General features: G+C 45.5%; 1 protein-coding gene across 1 annotated transcript in view; it reads left to right on the top strand.

Annotated features, from left to right (window-relative positions):
• F12 (coagulation factor XII) overlaps nucleotides 1-21,081 on the top strand; it is a 119,931-nt gene that overhangs the window by 39,026 nt on the left and 59,824 nt on the right. The window lies entirely within an intron of this gene.

Genomic DNA, 21,081 nt, shown 5'->3' with positions numbered 1-21,081 from the left:
GGACACCTTCCTGCACATAAACAATCATTCATAGCGATTTGCTCTTTCCATGCGTGCTGCAGAATACAAAACACATGTAAAGAGTAAAAAACAAGGAGAAATCAATAATTTCTCCTCGTATTGCCATTCTAAACCTGATAATCCATGGTGTTGGAATGGCGTTGGTTTTGGTGCTTCCTCAACCGTATAAATCTGGGGTAGCGTCAAAAAGCAATGAGTGTTGTGGTGGACCGCCCACAGCACACCCATTGCACGCCCCTTTGCTATAGAGGACTGCTACAGAAAGGGGCATATTTGCAGGGTGGCGTTAAACCACGTTAAATGGCTTGGCACCATTTAAAAATGGGAAATGGCGCTACGTCACTGGAACGTCAAAAAAAGTGACACTCCAGTGGGGATAGGGGCTTGTCCCTGGCTTCCTCAGAAAACTACTTGATAAAAAGGAGACACATCAAAAAATATACTTTAGAGCAAGACCTACAACCCACAGTGCACTCTGGCTGAGGAACAGCCACTCTTAGGAATTCTTTATGAGTTCTGTTGTATGGTCTTTTCTTGTCTTCCTCCTTTCCACCCTGTCTTCCCTCTTTGTTCAGTCTGGGGACATTTAAGAATGTTGAATGATCTCACAGAATGTGGGGTGACTCATGTGAGTCAGTTGACTCCTTGCTGAGCTAAAGGAAGCTGCTCCTGGTGGGGTCTTCATACCAACCTACTTCCTGGCTTATCTACTTCCTACTCATCACCTCTGTAGCTAACCATCCAATAAACTACAACTTGGAACTACTACCTGGACCACTGTGCGGTTCTTACTTTCAACATTTTCCATTTGAAAACCAGTTCTGTAATACCTCACAAGGAATTACCGATATAGTATTGTATGGACATTTCTGGCTCAGTATTACTACAGACAGCATGTTGAGTCTCAACCACTGGATTCGTCTCTGTGCACAGATTCCCCTAAGTTTTTGTCTCAACCCGATTTAACCAAGATTTGAGACTGGGGGTGAATGTTTGATTTGTTCAGCATTCTGTTCATCATCTCTTCTTTTTGCATTTGTCGCCCAAAGTGGGAGGGGTATGCCCAGACGTAGGTTCCGTGTTCGCTATGCCACCGATTCAAGATAGCTTGGCTGATGATGGGTGATACCCTGAAACTGGCCCCAGGATGCTTGTTTCTGGTCCAGGGAGAACCTGGCTTGGCAGTTCAGGTTGGACTGTTCCTATGGGGAGCAGGGTCAAGGCTGAGTTGCATATGTCTGGGTCCAAACTAGAATGGCATGGAGAGCAAGAAAAATGGATTTAACCCAGATCTGTGACTGGGAGTGAATGTTTGATTTGTTCAGAATTCCATCCATCATCTGTTCTTTTCAAGTTTAGCACTGGGCACTTGATAACTATGGGTAGGTTAAGTGAGATGGCCGGAGTGCTGAAACAAGCTGTGAAATGGGTGATGATTTCTCTCCTCTTGGGAGGAAATAGATTGGTTCTTCAAAAGGAAGTGAGGTAAGGGTTTGGCTTTGCATACTCTCTGTCAAACTCAACAGCAGCAAAATTCAATATTTGCCTTTGACTGGTGCTTGAACTATGTGGTTAGGTAAAACAGAGAGGCAGGTTCTTGCCCACAATGTAGGTAAAGTGACGACAGTTGGCATGGGTACTGCTGTGCGACAGGCAAGCATGCAAACAAACTGAACGCTTGATTAGGGAGAGTCCCAGACTGTCATAAACCATTGTTGTGATAGCACTATTTACCAGACGGCTTAGGTGAAAAAAAGCTGCCATCTTTGAACAAGCAGACAAAACTTTTTGCTAGTGGAAGCGCCCATTAGGTGACAACGTGCGCATGGGATGATCCGTGAAGATCACATGTGGGTAAGGAGAAGAAAAAGATATTTGGAGGGGAGATGGTAGAGATGGTTTGCTAAAAAATACCTATCATTTTCTCTCATGGCGTGTTTGGTGTAAAGACCTGTAGGCATATTGCAGACAAAATATTGACTCCTAACACGAAAGCCGAAAAGCAGGTAGTAGTTATCCCACAATGATGTGAGCTAAGCTGTCTATGTAACTCATTGGCAAGTGTGCAGAACATGCCAGCTTCAAGATCGACTAGACCAAAGGTGAGTGAGTCGTATATGGTTAGCAGAGGAGCTCACACGAGTGGCAAGAAATGTTGCCAGCTGGGCACATTTCTAATTTTGAACGTTCTTCTGCAAGTGTGCCTTTGTTACATAAGCTGGCTTCATTACTTACTTTAACAGCTTATTATAGGGTGTTGCCAGAGAACCTATGGCAGGGGTCTTCAAACTTTTTTATGCTGCACCCCCCCAGTAAAGAAATAAAATGCATCGGGCCCCTCTCAGAATTTGCACAATTATTCTATTAAACTGGCAGGGCCCGATTCACAGAACTAACTTAAGACAAAATCCTAAACTTACTACCATTTCGGTATTCACAGAATTTAGGAGTCATAACTTTAGGACTCTTAAAGGCCTTCTGTGAATACCGAAAGTCTTAAAGTTTGGATTTTTCTCAGTTTAGGAGTCCTAAAGTTAGGAGTTCTAACTTTACTACTCCTAAACTGAGAAAAATCCTAACTTTAAGACTTTCGGTATTCACAGAAGGCATTACGGAGTTCTAAAGTAAGGAGTCCAAACTTTACGACTCCTAAACTGAGAAAAATCCTAACTTTAAGACTTGCGGTGTTCACAGAAGCCATTTAGGAGTCCTAACTTCTGTGAATCTCGAAATGAGTAAGTGCCTTTTGTGAATACTAAAATGAGTAAGTGCCTTCTGTGAATACCAAAATGGTAGTAAGTTTAGGATTTTGTCTTAAGTTAGTTCTGTGAATCGGGCCCGCAGTCTTTAAATATATCTCGACCTATTTAACCACGATACATGTTTGAACATTGCAGTTAAATTCTGTTACCATTTTTCCCAGCTTGGATATAAATGACAAAATAAGCTAGTGATGGCTCATTACAGAGTGGCTTACTGCCGCTCATTTTTCCCCAACGCTTAAAACAAAGAACTGTTATCAGCCTAATGCTTCTTTCGGCTAGAGCCTGGCGCTGCCCCCGGATCACTCGATGCCCTCTAGGGGGCCACCCCCCAGTTTAAAGATCCCTGACCTATGATATCCACAATATCTTTTAATATCTATATCAAACTGTCCCACAACAGCCTTGTCAACAGTTCTTCGATAATACTCAACTGTACATCCATGTCACGGGAGACTGGTCCTTTTCCACCACCATCCTCAACAACTTCTTCATTCTACTGGTATCCTGAGTGTGAGAAGTTGGCCTGGTATATGATGTTCACTATTCTAGTGAGCACCTTGCACCAGTCCAAACAACCCTTATGGTGATGGTTGTAAAGTCAACCTTATAGACCAGCTATCCTAGTGGTAGCATGGACAAAAGCAGTCTTAGGCTAAACTCAAGAGGGCATGTGAAGCCAGCTGTTTTACCATATGCAGACCCTTTAATACCAAACGAAAGGACACCACACAGGTTATATATTCAAAATATATATGTATTTATTTCTAAATAGATCCCCTTAACTCTTTATGAGCACAGGAGTACAATCGTATAACAAGTAACTTAATATAACATACAAAGGTTGCACAAATATGGATAGGCCCTGGTGGCCCGTTAAACCATATACTAAAATAGTGGTGTAAGAACCACGTCACGAACAATAGTAAGGCCTAGGGCCTTGGGAATTGCTGGGGCTACACTGGACTAACAGCAGTTAGGACGTAGGAGGCCTACAGGATGCGGGCGCAGTGTCTAAATGCACACGCGTGCACCTATAGAAGTCAATGGGTGCGTAAAGTTAGAAAGTTGCAGATTTGGAAGTCTTCCGACTGGACTAGAACTTAACCACTTAAAACTAGGACACTAGGGATGTAAACCTCTACAGGAGCACCGCAGTACTCGCGTTACCTCACCCACAGGAAGCGGGTGCATAGGTGTCAAAGTGTGTCGGGTTTCGTCGTGGAGTTCTATGGAGCCTTGGAGAAAAGATGCTGCATGCGACCAGGAGAGAAGAGTCTGGTTGGATCCAAGGGTGGATCGTAGATATAGAGTACCTGAAAGCAGAAGGTAGAGAGTCTGGGTCACTAGCCAGTGACCAGGAAGGAACCAGGAAGGAACCAGGCGATGTCGGGTTGCAATCAGGTGATGTCGTGAAGCTTGTCTCCGCTGCCACATGGACCAGGAGGTGTCGACGACAACCAGGAGCTGGGCACGGACTGTCCCACAAAGGTTCTCGCTGTTTGCGGTGTTGGATCTCGATTCGGAGTCAACAGGCCTTGGCAAATGCAACCCACGCAGGAATCGAAGATGGCTTCTGGATCAGACCAGCAAGGTCTGATGTGCTGCTCCTTTACAGGGGAGCAAGGGCCAGTCTGGAGCAACCAGACCAGCATTAAAAATTTGAAAGTTCATCGTCACAGAGGCCACTAGCCAACGGGCAAGTGACCGGACAGACGCGTCAAGCAGGAAAATGCAAAAGGGCCCCACGCAGCACTCGGTGAGTGTGGAGAGGTAATATTCGGTGCAAAGGATGCTCTGGGCTGGGGCTTCTCAATCCCCAATGCACAACTTCGAGGGTGCCTCAGAAGTTGCATGAAAGAGTTTCGCTGGCTTTCCAAGATGGCAGGTCCCACGTCTCTCATTGCCTCCACGGGTCTCAGCTTTGCTGTGGCTGTGGATCGGGCTGTTGGATGTCTGGAAGTCCAGTTCTTGTCAGGCTCTGTTTTTTGAGCTCCGGCGGGAGCAACGATAATGCAAAACGTTGAGCGCTTGATGGTGCCTGCTTGCACAGGGTGGTCACTCCTTGACCACAAGGGAGATTCTTCAGTCTTCTACGTCGAGTAGGATGTCGAAGGGTCCAGAGTTTTGTATCAGAGTTTCAGTCAGGATTATCTAAAGTCTTGGGACGCAGCTCCTACCTTTTTTCCAAATCAAGGGGCTGGATTACCTGCTAGGTCCCTCCTATGGGTGGGACCCAGGAAGGGGGTGGTTACACCCCTTTCCCTTTGTCCAGTTTCGCGCCAGAGCTGGGGCTGGAGTGCCCCAGCACCGGTTTGAACTGGCCTATGCATGGGACACCTTGTGTGCCCCAAGCAGTGTCTCGTTTCATTCAGACCTCCCTGCCCCAATCCACTATCTCCTGTCTGGGGTGGTGCTAGAACCTCCCTGTGACAGGAAACCTATTGTCCAAGCCTCCCTCGCTGGAAGGGCTCCCACCAGCAGGAGGTCAGACTTGTGTCTGTGGCAGCAGCATCCATTTTGTGATGCTGAGGCTCTGGTTAACTTTAACCGGGTTGAGGAAAGTAACATGTCTTCTCCCTCTAGAAGGGTGGAATGCTACCCCTGTCACCAGAACTGGTGAGGGGGTAGTATTCCAAAGCGTATGACACCTTACACGACATGTTTTGATAAAGCCAAACCAAAGATAGCATTTAACCGCGAGGTTCATAATGCACTTAAGAGTATATGGTATGGCAATATCCTGGAACAGCTATAAGGACATGGTTCCGGAAGCTGCAGACCGGCTCTGCTCATGCTAGAGCACCATCTCACATAAAACCAAGCACTCTGTCTTCAGGATTGTTAAGGCCTGCCTTAGGAGTGGCTTATAGGTGTAGATGTGTCCAGATATAAGGTTAGGCATAGGTATACTATATCTAAGCAAGGGGTGATTACACGACCTTGCCCCAGCTGAGTAATCAGCCAGTTGTGTCAGTTTGGATGGCCAGCCAGGGGTGGCAAAAGATATGCTGCAGACCCTGGTAGGCCTTGGGTGCACCTATGCCCTGGGTACCTATAGTACACTATACAGGGACTCATAAGAGTGACCCAAATCCCAATTGGTGATGTACCTAAAGTACATGGTGTGAAATTTAGAGAGAGAACAGCAGGGCTGTGGGTCTGATTAGCAGGCCCACAGCCACATTAAGTCGAAAACCAGTGAAGCAAAAAGCAAAAAAATGGGGTGACCATAGGATAGCAGACCCTACTCTCCTACATACCCCCCCCCCCCCAATCGCAGGGACATTAAACTTGACCTTGACCAGGTAAGTCTTCATGTTCTAAGTGGAAATACCCGGAGAGACCATCTGCATTGCTAGTGTCAGTCCCTGGTCTGTGCTCCACTGTAAAGTCCATCCCCTGTAGGGAAATGGACCACCTGAGCAGTTTGGGATTTTCACCCTTCATCTGATTTACCCACAAGAGGGGCTTATGGTCGGTCTGAATCTTGAAGTGAGTGCCAAACAAGTATGGTCTCAACTTCTTCAGGGCCCAAACCACAGCAAAGGCCTCCCTCTCAATAGCTGACCAACGTTTCTCTCTAGGGGTCAGCCTTCTGCTAATAAAAGCAATGGGCTGGTCTTGACCATCTACATTAAGTTGTGAAATCACAGCTCCCACCCCCAACTCAGAAGCATCTGTTTGGACAATAAACTCTTTGGAGTAGTCAGGACTCTTTAAGATAGGTGCAGAGCACATGGCCTTCTTCAGGTCATCAAATGCCTTTTGACAGCTAACTGTCCACTGAACCTTTTTTGGCATCTTCTTTGAAGTCAAGTCATTGAGTGGTGTCACAATGGACCCATAATTCGTGACAAATTTTCTGTAGTACCCAGACAGGCCCAAGAAAGCTCTGAACTGTGTCTGGGTGGTTGGAGGAGCCCAGTCCTGTATTGTCTGGATCTTACTCTCCAGTGGTTGAACCTGACCCCCACCTACAACGTGGCCCAGGTACACAACCTTACTCTGCCCTATCTGGCACTTTGTGGCCTTGATAGTGAGGCCTGCCTTTTGCAGGGCCTCTAAAACCTTCTTCAGGTGGATCAGGTGATCCTCCCAGGTGGAGCTGAAGACAGCAATATCATCCAGATAAGCTGCACAAAAGTCATCCAACCCAGCAAGGACTTGGTTCACCAACCTTTGGAAAGTGGCAGGTGCATTCTTCAAACCAAAGTGCATTACCACAAATTGATAATGACCTCCTGGGGTTGAGAAAGCAGTTTTGGCCTTGGCATCCTCAGCTAACCTGATTTGCCAATAGCCAGCTGTCAAATCAAATGTGCTCAGAAACTTGGCAGAAGCCAATCTATCAATGAGCTCATCTGCTCTTGGAATGGGGTGAGCATCTGTCCTAGTGACAGCATTGAGACCTCTATAGTCCACACAGAACCTCATCTCTCTCTTACCATCTTGGGTGTGAGGTTTTGGTACAAGAACTACTGGGCTGGCCCAGGGGCTCTCTGATGGCTCAATTACTCCCAACTCCAGCATTTTCTGCACCTCAGTCTTTATACAGTCCCTGACATGGTCAGGTTGCCTGTAGATCTTACTCTTCACAGGCAGACTGTCACCAGTGTCCACCTCATGGGTGCACCAGTTAGTCTGACTAGGTGTTAATGAAAACATATGTCTATGGGCTTGCAGAACTTGTCTGCAGTCCCATTGCTGCTGGTCAGTGAGGCTGCCTGCCAAGGCCACTCCATCAACTGAACCATCATCAGGGTTCTGAGTCAACAGGTCTGGGAGAGGGTCACTCTCTTCCTCCTGTTCCCCATCTGTAGCCATGAGCAAGCCCATGTCTGCCCTGTCCACGTATGCCTTCAATCTGTTGACATGGTGCACCCTGTGTGGGCTCCTAGAGGTTCCAAGGTCTACCAAGTAGGTGACCTCTCCCTTTTTCTCAACAATGGTGTGGGGTCCAGACCATTTGTCTTGGAGTGCTGCTGGGACCACTAGCTCCAACACCCACACCTTCTGTCCTGGCTGGTACTCAGTCAGCACAGCCTTTTGGTCATGCCAAGCTTTTTGAAGTTCTTGGCTAGCCTCAAGGTTTTTGGAAGCCTTCTCCATATACTCAGCCATCCTGGAGCGGAGACCAAGTACATAGTCCACTATATCTTGTTTAGGCTTTTTGAGAAGTAACTCCCATCCTTCCCTCGCAAGACACAGGGGTCCCCTTACAGGATGCCCAAACAAAAGCTCAAAAGGGCTGTAGCCAACCCCCTTTTGTGAGACCTCTCTGTAAGCAAACAGAAGGCAGGGTAAAAGGATGTCCCATCTTCGCCTAAGCTTTTCAGGTAACCCTTTTATCATCCCTTTTAGGGTCTTGTTGAACCTTTCAACAAGCCCATTGCATTGTGGATGGTAGGGTGTAGTGAATTTGTAATTAACACCACACTCCTTCCACATAGCAGTCAAATATCCTGACATGAAGTTTGCACCTCTGTCAGAGACAACCTCCTTTGGAAACCCCAGTCTGGAGAAAACTCCAAGTAGGGCCCTTGCCACAACAGGTGCTGTTGTGGTCCTCAGGGGAATAGCTTCTGGATATGTGGTGGCATGATTCACTACCATCAGTATAAATCTGTGCCCAGATGCTGTTTGGGGGCACATTGGGCCAACAATGTCTATCCCCACTCTTTCAAAGGGTACCCCCACCACAGGTAGTGGTATGAGGGCGGCCTTTGTTGTGCCACCTGATTTGCCACTGTCTTGGCAGGTAACACAGGAGCGACACAACTCCTTGGCATCTTCTGACATATGGGGCCAGTGAAAGTGAGGGACAAGCCTGTCCCAAGTCTTGTTCTGGCCTAGAAGTCCTGCTAAGGGAATATCATGGGCCAAGGTAAGAAGGCTGCTGGACAAGCTTCAGGGAGTTATGAATGATGCAGCTAGGCTCATATTCAAAAAACCCAGGACTGCCCATGCCTCTCCCCTGATGCGGGAGCTGCATTGGCTCCCAATACGTCAGCGAATTGTATTCAAGGGATTGTGTATTGCTCACAAGGCTCTGCACGGCAAAGCACCTAAATATTTGAAATCCCGAATATCCCCCTACACTCCGGGTAGGACTCTGCGCTCGTCAGATGCCACTTTCCTGTCCCAATCCCGCTTCAAGCTGACGACGGTGGGGGGCCGTGCGTTTTCCAACGTGCTTCCAGCATTGTGGAATAAATTGGACTCAGATCTCAGGAAGGAAAGTAGTCTACTTCCCTTTAGAAAAAAACTAAAAACTGTGTTGTACAAACAAGCATGGAGTAGCTTTTAGGTGCACAGCCTTTCGTTTGTAACATCTCATTATGTAACATCTTGCATGTAAATCTGGACAGACAGCGCTTAGAGACCCCTGTGGTTATAACGCGCCATATAAATTAAATAAATAAATAAATAAATAAATAAATTGCAGAGGTATGACCAACCTCCTGGAAGCACCAGGCTTGGGGTCTCTAGCCTCTGAATAAAGGAGCCCATCATCCCAATACACTTTATGGGTACCTTGAGCATTCCCAGCAGCCCCAGCAGCAGCCTGCTGTCTGAGGGGTTCAAGAGAAGGACAAGCTAATTGTGCCTGCCCCAGATCTGCCCTTGAGGGCCCCCCTGTCCCAAGAAACTCAACCTGATCAGGCTCAAGTTCTTCTAGGACAGTTCCCTCTTGGATCAAAGAATCATCCTCCTGGGAGAGCTGATCCTCAACCTGAGGCAGGGGGGAAGGCATTGCCTTAACCCTGTTGCTCTTTCTTTTGGGTTGTGTCTGGTCTATAGTTTCAAGATCCAGCACAGGTTCAGGTAAGCACTTTTTGGCCTGTGACCTGGTCACAGCAAGGACATGTGCTGAAATACCTAGCATCTCTGCATGAGTCATATACTCCACTTCTGACCATACGGAGTTTTCTAGATCATTGCCCAAAAGACATTCAACTGGGAGGTCTGCACTTACCACAACTCTTTAGAGGCCAGTTACCCCTCCCCAGGAGAAATTAACAACTGCCACACTATGTGTAGTAGTAACATTGCTAGCATTGGTCACCAGGTAATTATCACCCAGTACAATCTGTCCAGGGTTCACAAAGTTAGCTGTCACCAGAGTGACACTGGCACATGTGTCCCTGTAAGCTTGAGCCACTTTATCATTTATCAAAGGTGTCTGTCTGTACTTGCCCAAAGTATTGGGACTCACAGTAGTGGACATAGCCATGTCCACATCACAGATCAGGACAGCCTGAGTAGGAATCCTGACTAGGCCAGGATCCACCTCAGTACCCATGGTTAACCCCACTATAGCCTTGGGTTGGGAACTACCACTGCTGATTGTACTAGGGGGTGCAGGTGCCTTAGGGGCTACAGTGGTAGGGGCTGTACCTTTCGTGGTGTACTCACTAAACCAGTGAGAGGCAGTTTTACTGTAGTTACACCAAGGTTTCTTAGGACCTTCTTTCTTTTTCTTAGAGTTTTGGGACCCCCCCTCCTTAGAAGTATTTTGGGGGCCTGAAGAAGACTTCTGGTCTTTTTGCTTTTGATCTCCACCCTTTTGGTCTGCCTTTTTCTGGTCACCACCTTGGTTCTGGGGTCTCTGCTTAACCCTGGTTCTGACCCATTTGTCTGCCTTCTTTCCCAATTCTTGGGGAGAGGTCAGATCTGAGTCAATCAGGTGTTGGTGCAACAACTGGTTCTGACAAATATTAAGGATTTGTTCTCTCATTTTCAAATTATACAATCCTGTATAGTCCTTAACTTTACTTCCCAGTAACCAACCTTCCAGAGCCTTAGTGGCACAATCAACAAAGTCAGTCCAGTCCTGAGTCTGTGTCTTCTGGGTATCTCTGAACATTAACCTGTACTGTTCAGTGGTTAAGCCAAACCCATCAATTAGAGCACTCTTCAGGACAGTGTAGATCTTAGCATCCTCATGACTAACAGTGAGGAGTTTGTCTCTTCCTTTTTCTGAAAAGGAGAGCCACAAGATTGCTGCCCACTGACTCTGGGGAACCTGCTGTACCATGCAGGCCCTATCCAAAGCAGTTATCCACTTGTGGATGTCATCCCCATCTTTGTAGGGGGGCACAATCCTGCTCAGGTTTCTATGATCATAGGATCTGTCTTTATCCTTAGGGATATTGCTGCCACCAGTGGAATCTAATCCACTTAACTTTTGCTCCCTTGCTAAAGCAAGTTTAGCTTGGGCCAGGGCTGTTTCCTCCTCTTCTATCTGAAGTTGGACAGCTCTCATACTAGCCTCATGTTCTCTTCTCTGGGGGGAGTCATTCCCCTTTGAGAACCCCTTGAGGCATTAGAGAGGAGAGACTCCCTGGAAGGAGATCTGTCCCTTATATTGCCTGGGAGAAGTCTACTATTAGGTCTGGAGAGGTGACATTCTTCTCCATTCCCATGTAAACTTAGGTTAGCCTGGCTAAGCCTCCTGACTTGGACCTGGCTATCATCTCCATCTGAATCTTCCTCCACTTCCTCACCATCTTCTGGGGTTATGGAGTCATCTTCTGTGGAGGGGACACCTTCACCTGTGTTATCTAAGGGACCTGGATTAGAGGCCTTCTCAAGATCACATGCCTCTAGGACTTCTATCAGGTGTTGGATGGTAGGGTTGGAACCCTGTTTCAACTTCCTGGAGGTACACAATGACCTCATCTCTCGGAAGTTGAGCATCTCATATCTGGATTGTGCCTTGGACAGGCCACTTACCACAGGTAGAGAACCAGAGGGTCCACCAGTGCCAGACATGTCTAGTGAGGTGTGGTGTGTGCACCTACCTACACTGAGTGTTTACCTACTAGAACCTCTCTAGGAGTTGTAGTCAGGGTGTGCTAGGCCCTTTCCTCTACAACAACTAAGTTCAGTAGAACTTAAGTATTTTAAGCTTTGTTATATGTACCTATGGTACATAATGTGATCTTTCAAATTATATCAAAAATTACAATTGGTAAGACAACAACAAGCTCAAATCCCAACTGCTGCACACCAATGTGAGAAGTTGGCTTGGTATATGATGTTCACTATTCTAGTGAGCACCTTGCACCAGTCCAAACAACCCTTATGGTGATGGTTGTAAAGTCAACTTTATAGACCAGCTATCCTAGTGGTAGCATGGACAAAAGCAGTCTTAGGCTAAACTCAAGAGGGCATGTGAAACCAGCTGTTTTACCATATGCAAACCCTTTAATACCAAATGAAAGGACACCACACAGGTTATATATTCAAAATATATATGTAGTTATTTCTAAACAGATCCCCTTAACTCTTTATGAGCACAGGAGTACAAGCGTATAACAAGTAACTTAATATATCATACAAAAGTTGAACAAATATGGATAGGCCCTCTTGGCCCATTAAACCGTATACTAAAATAGTGGTATAAGAACCACGTCACGAACAATGGTAAGGCCTAGGGCCTTGTGAATCGCTGGGGCTACACTGGACTAACAGCAGTTAGGACGTAGGAGGCCCACAGGATGCGGGTGCAGTGTCTAAATGCACACGTGTGCACCTATAGAAGTCAATGGGTGCGTAAAGTTAGAAAGATGCAGATTTGGAAGTCTTCCGACTGGACTAGAAATTAACCACTTAAAACTAGGACACTAGGGATGTAAACCTCTACAGGAGCACTGCAGTACTCGCGTTACCTCACCCACAGGAAGCAGGTGCATAGGTGTCCAAGTGTGTCGGGTTTCGTTGTGCAGTTCTATGGAGCCTTGGAGAAAAGATGCTGCAGGCGACCAGGAGAGAAGAGTCCGGTTGGATCCAAGGGTGGATCAAAGATGTAGAGTACCTGAAAGCAGAGGGGACAGAGACTGGGTCACCAGCCAGTGACCAGGAAGGAACCAGGAAGGAACCAGGCGATGTCGGGTTGCAATCAGGTGATGTTGTGAAGCTTGTCTCCGCTGCCACGTGGAACAGGAGGTGTTGACGACAACTAGGAGCTGGGCACGGACTGTCCCACAAAGGTTCTCGCTGTTGGCGGTGTCGGATCTCGATTCGGAGTCAACAGGCCTTGGCAAATGCAACCCACGCAGGAATCGAAGATGGCTTCTGGATCAGACCAGCAAGGTCTGATGGGCTGCTCCTTTTCAGGGGAGCAAGGGCCAGTCTGGAGCAACCAGACCAGCATTGAAAATTTGAAGGTTCGTTGTCACAGAGACCACTAGCCAACGGGCAAGTGACTGGACAGACGCATCAAGCAGGAAAATGTAAAAGAGCCCCACACAGCACTCGGTGAGTGTGGAGAGGTGATCTTCGGCGCAAACGATGCTCGGGGCTGGGGCTTTTTAATCCCTAATGCACAACTTCGAGGGTGCCTCAGAAGTTGCCCGGAAAGCGTTTCGCTGGCTTTTCAAGATGGCCGGTCCCACGTCTCTCGTCACCTCCACGGGTCTCAGCTTTGCTGTGGCTGTGGACCAGGCAGTTGGATGTCTGGAAGTCCAGTTCTTGTCAGGCTCTGTTGTTCGAGCTCCGGCAGGAGCAACGATAAAGCAAACCGTTGAGTGCTTGATGGTGCCTGCTTGCAAGGGTGGTCACTCCTTGACCACAAGGGAGATTCTTCAGTCTTCTACGTTGAGTAGGATGTCGAAGGGTCCAGAGTTTCATATCAGAGTTTCAGTCAGGATTATCTAAAGTCTTGGGACGCAGCTCCTACCTTTATTCCAAATCAAGGGGCTGGATTACCTGCTAGGTCCCTCCTATGGGTGGGACCCAGGAAGGGGGTGGTTACACCCCTTTCCCTTTGTCCAGTTTCACGCCAGAGCTGGGGCTGGAGTGCCCCAGCACGGTTTGAACTGGCCTATGCATGGGACACCTTGTGTGCCCCAGGCAGTGTCTCGTTTCATTCAGTCCTCCCTACCCCAATCCACTATCTCCTGTCTGGGGTGGTGCTAGCACCTCCCTGTGACAGGAAACCTATTGTCCAAGCCTCCCTCGCTGGAAGGGCTCCCAGCAGCAGGAGGTCAGACTTGTGTCTGTGGCAGCAGCATCCATTTTGTGATGCTGAGGCTCTGGTTAACTTTAACCGGGTTTAAGGAAAGTAACATGCCTTCTCCCTCTAGAAGGGTGGAATGCTACCCCCGTCCCCAGAACTGGCGAGGGGGTAGTGTTCCAAAGCGTATGACACCTTACACGGCATGTTTTGATAAAGCCAAACCAAAGATAGCATTTAACCGCGAGGTTCATAATGCACTTAAGAGTATATGGTATGGCAATATCCTGGAACAGCTATAAGGACATGGTTCCGAAAGCTGCAGACAGGCTCAGCTCATGCTAGAGTACCATCTCACATAAAACCAAGCACTCTGCCTTCAGGATTGTTAAGGCCTGCCTTAGGAGTGACTTATAAGTGTAGATGTGTCCAGATATAAGGTTATGCATAGGTATACTATATCTAAGCAAGGGGTGATTACACGACCTTGCCCCAGGTGAGTTATCAGCCAGTTGTGTCAGTTTGGATGGCCAGCCAGGGGTGGCAAAAGATATGCTGCAGCCCCTGATAGGCCTTGGGTGCACCTATGCCCTGGGTACCTATAGTACACTATACAAGGACTCATAAGAGTGACCCAAATCCCAATTGGTGATGTACCTAAAGTACATGGTGTGAAATTTAGAGAGAGAACAGCAGGGCTGTGGGTCTGATTAGCAGGCCCACAGCCACATTAAGTCGAAAACCAGTGAAGCAAAAAGCAAAAAAATGGGGTGACCATAGGATAGCAGACCCTACTCTCCTACACTGAGTAACAAACAATTGGTTTGGATTCAACGTGGCTAAAACTGAGGTTGTGATCTCTGTCCCAAACACAAAGAATAGTGGTTTATCGCCTCCATCCCTACTCTCATTCTGGATCCTAATATATCAAGACATTCTACCAAGTCACAATTCTACAGGAAAAAGTCAAAAGCACCACATCTGTGAAAGATCAAGCCTACAACGTTTTTTATCATGGATAATGTATCTTAAAATACTTTAGGAAAGTCCAGCAATCTATATGCAAACGGTACATATCTATTACAACAAGAGCCATTTTGGGAGGAAACATGGGCTACTGAGGTTGCTCACAGACCAAGCACCAAGGAAACTCACTAATGGACTCCAAAATGTTCATTGTTGTCCCAAACTGACTATAGATCTCATCAACTGGCATGTCCATCAACAGTGACCGAGATGGAAGAGGTGAATTCAATTTATTATCTACTCCTCACAGTACGGCCCGTGGCAACGCTTTTAGGTATTTTGGCTCACTGGTATCCAGGTAAGTATCCCATAGAAATCTGTTGTCTTCCCTGAAACCAAGACCAGAAATCCCAAAATTTAGGGACGCATTGCTAGTGAGATGTGTACCTCCTGTGTAGGCCCTAACCACCCAACCTTCACCTGCTCCCGCCATGCTGGAACATTTCGATCTTTGTGCAAACCCGTATTTGTGCAGAGGTCGGAATCATGAATCGTGCGCATTATTACTTTGGGATTTTACCCTGTGCAGGAAGTCCACACACCCTATGAAATTTCGGCATGTCAAACCTGCCAGAATTTACTGGGGGGAAAAGATCTCGTAATTACTGGGACATGCAGCGTTTGGTGCATTTTGGTGCATAAGGCACCAAAAATTGCATACTATGACCCATTTTTGGGGCGGGGCTGGGGCTTGAAATAGGTTCTATTTATTACACTAAAAATTCCAAAATCGAGGGGGGGGGGTTTATTGGGGTGATATTTTATTGGGTGCCATATAAACCTAATACCCCAGTGGGACACTCGCAGACAAGATAAAAGAAGATGAACCAATCATTATCTTACAAAAAATTGAAACTGTTAATCATCAATAGGGGTATACACAGATGTAAAGTCTTGATATCGTCATGAATCTCTGTGGAACACTTTGCATCTTCTTGGAGGTGCAGTGTTTTACACTATCTCACATTTGTCTGAAACGCATGTCTTTTTCAAGTACTTATGTAGCACAAAGTAAAATTACAGAGATAAATGATGCATACATTTGCCATTGTACATAGATACCCTTGGCAAAAAGAAAACTTGTTGGGGAAAAAGTCGGCATGCATTTTCCATCTGGAGCTGTCTTTGCTGCTTGTCAAAATTGTCTTGCAATGTAATGAAAAGGATCTCGCAATGTGGAGAAATTGATCTCGTAATGCAATGAAAAATGACTATGCGATGTTCAGAAAAACTTTGCACGGGTTAGAGGCAAATAAAATTGCAAACCTAACAAATGTTGTGAATAGCACAAAATAAACACAAAAGAGGGGTGAGGGTCAGGAACATTTATACTCTACCACCCCAGACCCCCAGGAAACTCTAATGTATGCACAAGAGGGGTGTATAGAGTGAGTTATATCAACAAAATAATATGACCAAACAGAGGAAGCCCCAATAGGGCAAATTACTGTATTTGAAAAAACTGCCCTCACTCACATACCGAAGTATGTGACAGGCTTCATCATCGGGCCTGCTTGCAAAACGCCCTGGTGTAGCCACACACAGGGCGGAGCATAAGGGAGGGGGAAGAAAATAATAAACTTTTCTTAACAAGACATATAGTCAAGACAAATGGACATAAACGACATATAACATAAATCTTGGTGAAAATAGTGTAAACTCCAAGTGATCACCACTGAAAAAGTGCGACGAAGGGTGCAGTTAGGAAAAGTGATTTAAAACTGATTACGGGTGTCAACCAGAACACAACCTTTATTAAGCTTTTCTTGACACCCCTATCAGGATTAAAAAGAAAGAAGAGGATGGGAAAAAGCCACTACGAGATAATTAGGAATCTCAAGGCTACCCTCCTACCACTGCCAGAGTCAACATGTTTCGACCGCTCTGTATGTGCCCAAGGGGTCACTCCGGTCTTCTTCAGGACCGTCGCATTCAGTGTCTCTCTGGGTTTTTCCGTATTTCGGATAATAGTACCCTTGCGGTGAGGTAGGTCCACTGGATCCGTACACCTCCCGTAGTGATTGTGGAGACAGTTACCTCAAGTGCGGGAAAACATTTACGAGTTTATAATAGTTACAAACTCGAAATGGTGTCTGGTGAGGGGGACGCCAAGGAACACAATCGATCCGTAGGCGAGACCCGGTTCTGTGACCTGCAGCCCGTGACACCGCGTGAATAGCACAAAACCTGGAATTCGGTGCATACAAATCCTTTGTCCCAGTCCTAGTACATGGACACTTTAAGAGTAGTGGCGGCTCATCCCAATGGCGGAGGAGCGTTGCCTCACTGCCTGGCTAAGAGCCAGAAAATGTTCTTGCATCGTTTTATTTGACATTTGCCGGCTCTGCCAGCGGTGTTGGGAGGAGCGGGGCTTATGCACGGGAGGGGGAGGAGGAGTGCTACGTGCACTCCACTCCCTAAGTGCTCATGGGTGTTTGGCCGGCCGTCTCAGGCCGACCAAAACACACATGCGCACTTAGGTTTCAACAGCCCGGCTGCATTCAGCAGCCGGGCTGGAGAAACCCCACAGACTCCCTGGCCTGAGCAGGACGTCTTCCCTGCCTGCTTAAACCAATCCCCACGCTGTTCTACAGCACGGGGATTAGATGGGAGTCTGGGTCCCAGGGACTGCTGGGACCCAGGAAGAGAAGCGATTCTGGAGGCAGCCGGCCACGGTGGCAAAAGGTACGTTTTATATATTTTTTATATTGTATTAACCCCCCGAATGTCACCTCCCTTGCGATCCCACTCGCCTTACCACCCTTTGTTTATGGCGGCTGCCGCTGTCTAAGAGTGTCATACCAGTATTATAATTAAATGCATCAAAATTAATTGGACGTCTGGCTGTGGATTCAGTGTCTCAGAAGCTATTGTGGGGCATGGTTCAAGGAACTGAAGTGATGTCCTAAATGGATAAGCACCTGCTTCAGTGTTGAAAACAGAGGGCCCGATTCACAAAGCTTTAGCTGTCATTTACTCTTGCAGAATCTCGGCTTACCTTGGAATTTGAGATCTAAGGCCCTCGTAAGTCAAAAGTACTTCTGGCTTATTTCTAGAATTTAGGAGTAAGCCAGAGGTACTACAAAACTGTGGCACACCTACTCATAGCCAGGGCCAATCAGAATTATGCAGCAGTGTTGACTGTATGGCAAAGGTTTTACCTCATTAGTAACAGTTTAGCACTCAGTCTCATCAATAAGAAACTGAAAGGTGACCAGACAACCTACGTGCAGAGCCGTCACTGTGCTACAGTGTTTTTTGTAACTTTTGATCCGTTTGTAATAGGAAAAAAAATGTGCTACTATCTACAGATTATGAAGGAGATGTTATGCACAGGTAACATAATGTGTATTTGTAAAGCGCACGTTCACCCAAGGGTTTCTTGGCGCTAAATGACAGATGTTTATTGTTACTCAACTCAATGGTACTCATTTTATCGATCTCAGAAGAATACAATGCTGAGTGGACCTGCCAAGGTTTGAACCATTGACCACGAGGTCGAACACAGGCCCCGACAAGCAGGACTTTAAGTGGGATGAAAAAACTGTGGGGGTCTCTCAAAGGGGTGTGGCAAATGTAATTAAGGGCGTGGCTTAAAACATGTATGCTAAAAATCTGTGCTTAGCATAGTGTGCCGCCTGACTTGTATTTTGCTGTTTGTCATTGCATCCAGATATATGATACAACAAGTAACATCACACCTGCAACAAGTCAGGACTATTGGGTTTGTCAATGGTTGTTAGTTGCATAAGATAAGTAGAAACTATGGCTTGCAGATAATATTGAAAAAGCTTCCACTTAAAGCCCTGGTGACATACAACCATGTTGCTGCTCCTAAGTTTCAAAAAGAGAAGGGAAATCTAAAGAGAAAATGACTCTCTTTATAGGATTTCCCTTCCCCTACAACGCTCACCTGGCATGACGTCATGCTGTGACTTCTCCACTAGTGAGAAGTGAGCAGTGTGAGCAGCGCACATCCTTGCCTGCAGTCACTGCAGTCTGGAAAAAAATGGACCACCTGTGGCAGGGCACGAAACAGATTGTCAATAAAGTTTTTCCCTTTGTGTGAACTTGTAAACTAACCGCAGTTTAGACAAACACATACACATTCAATTCAATACCATACTTTAGGAGCAGCAAATGATATACATGATACAGTCATACAAAAAATGTACATTTTATTTTGGTATATTGAAAAATTGTTACGAACAGTCATAAAAATAAATAATAATATACACATTAATCACAAGTGCATGGGACAATACACAAGGAAAATAATTCCAATTAAAAGAGCGGGAAATACACTAGTATGAACACAAACTAAATCACACTCCAGGTTGTACATAAGTATTTAATTGGAGGAGTTTCTTTGTTCAATAACTTAGCGTTTCTCAGCCCGACATTGCATCGACGCGTTTCGGTATGGCAAATATTTATTCAACGCCAAAACCTTCCTCAGGAAAAATAATACTATCCCACTTTAACAATGTGTCTTAATAGGTCGATAGATAGCCAATATTGGAGGTACTGCTATATCCAGCTACCTTTAAGTAGTACCTCTAATATGCGTGTAAACATACACTGCACTCGGTCATCACCAAAATCGTAATGACGCCGTTTCTTCCGGGATGGATATAATCCTTTTGGTCCCGTTGCAGCTAGACCGCCTGCAGTCTGCTGATAATATATCCAGGCGGCAAAGTCGGGTCTTAGGTCCTTGACACGGCGCTTCAGCGTGTATGACTGTATCATGTATATCATTTGCTGCTCTTAAAGTATGGTATTGAATTGAATGTGTATGTGTTTGTCTAAACTGCGGTTAGTTTACAAGTTCACCCAAAGGGGAAAACTTTATTGACAATCTACGCTATCCAACTCTTTCCCTACTGTTGCACTCTCTGGAGTGGGAATAGTAATTTTTACAACTACGCTATCCAACACTTTCCCTACTGTTGCACTCTCTGGAGTTGGAATAGTAATTTTTACCCCTACGCTATCCAACACTTTCCCCTACTGTTGCACTCTCTGGAGTGGGAATAGTAATTTTTACAACTACGCTATCCAACACTTTCCCTACTGTTGCACTCTCTGGAGTGGGAATAGTAATTTTTACCTCTACGCTATCTAACACTTTCCCTACTGTTGCGCTCTCTGGAGTGGGAATAGTAATTTTTACAACTACGCTATCCAACTCTTTCCCTACTGTTGCACTCTCTGGAGTGGGAATAGTAATTTTTACAACTACGCTATCCAACACTTTCCCTACTGTTGCACTCTCTGGAGTGGGAATAGTAATTTTTACAACTACGCTATCCAACTTTTTCCCTACTGTTGCACTCTCTGGAGTGGGAATAGTAATTTTTACAACTAAGCTATCCAACACTTTCCCTACTGTTGCACTCTCTGGAGTGGGAATAGTAATTTTTACAACTACGCTATCCAACATTTTCCCTACTGTTGCGTTTTCTGGAGTGGGAATAGTAATTTTTACCTCTACGCTATCCAACATTTTCCCTACTGTTGCACTCTCTGAAATGGGAATAGTAAATTGTACCCCTACGCTATCCAACTTTTTCCCTACTGTTGCACCCACTGGAGTGGGAATAGTAATTTTTACCCCTACGCTATCCAACGCTTTCCCTACTTTTGCACTGTCTGGAGTGGGAATAGTAATTTTTACCCCTACGCTATCCAACACTTTCCCTACTGTTGCACTCTTTGGAGTGGGAATAGTAATTTTTACCCGTACGCTATCCAAAATGTACTTATTTTTTTTTATTAGTTTTACATTATTATTAATTGTTATTTATATTATTAATTTATGTATATAAATTTATTTGTAATTTATTATATTTTAATTTATTTATAAGTTATTAAAATAAATATTTTAGAGTTAAAATTAATTAAGTATATACTATGTATTATATTTATATTATTATTAGTTTTTATTACATCATTTATTAATTTTAAATATTATAATATATTTTTAACTATGTTTATTATATTTATAAGTATTATTTTGTTAATATTACATTTTATTTACATTTAAAAAAAACGATATTTTCTAAAAAACGATATTTTTGACATCGATATATTTGTTTCGATATTTTTGTACTTACCTTTTTAGAGATAGGATCCCGATATTATTGTCCTCGATATTTTTGTTGCGATATTTTTGTACCTCGATATTTTTGTGGTCGATATTATGTCATACAATCATCTGGGGTAGCGTCAAAAAGCAATGGGTATTGCGGTGGACCGCCCACAGCAACACCCATTGCACACCCCTTTGCTATAGAGGACTGCTAC

This window comes from Lissotriton helveticus, chromosome 7 (genome assembly GCF_964261635.1).
Source record: "Lissotriton helveticus chromosome 7, aLisHel1.1, whole genome shotgun sequence".
Lineage (NCBI taxonomy): Eukaryota > Metazoa > Chordata > Amphibia > Caudata > Salamandridae > Lissotriton > Lissotriton helveticus.
This window is presented reverse-complemented; position numbering and strand designations above follow the sequence as displayed.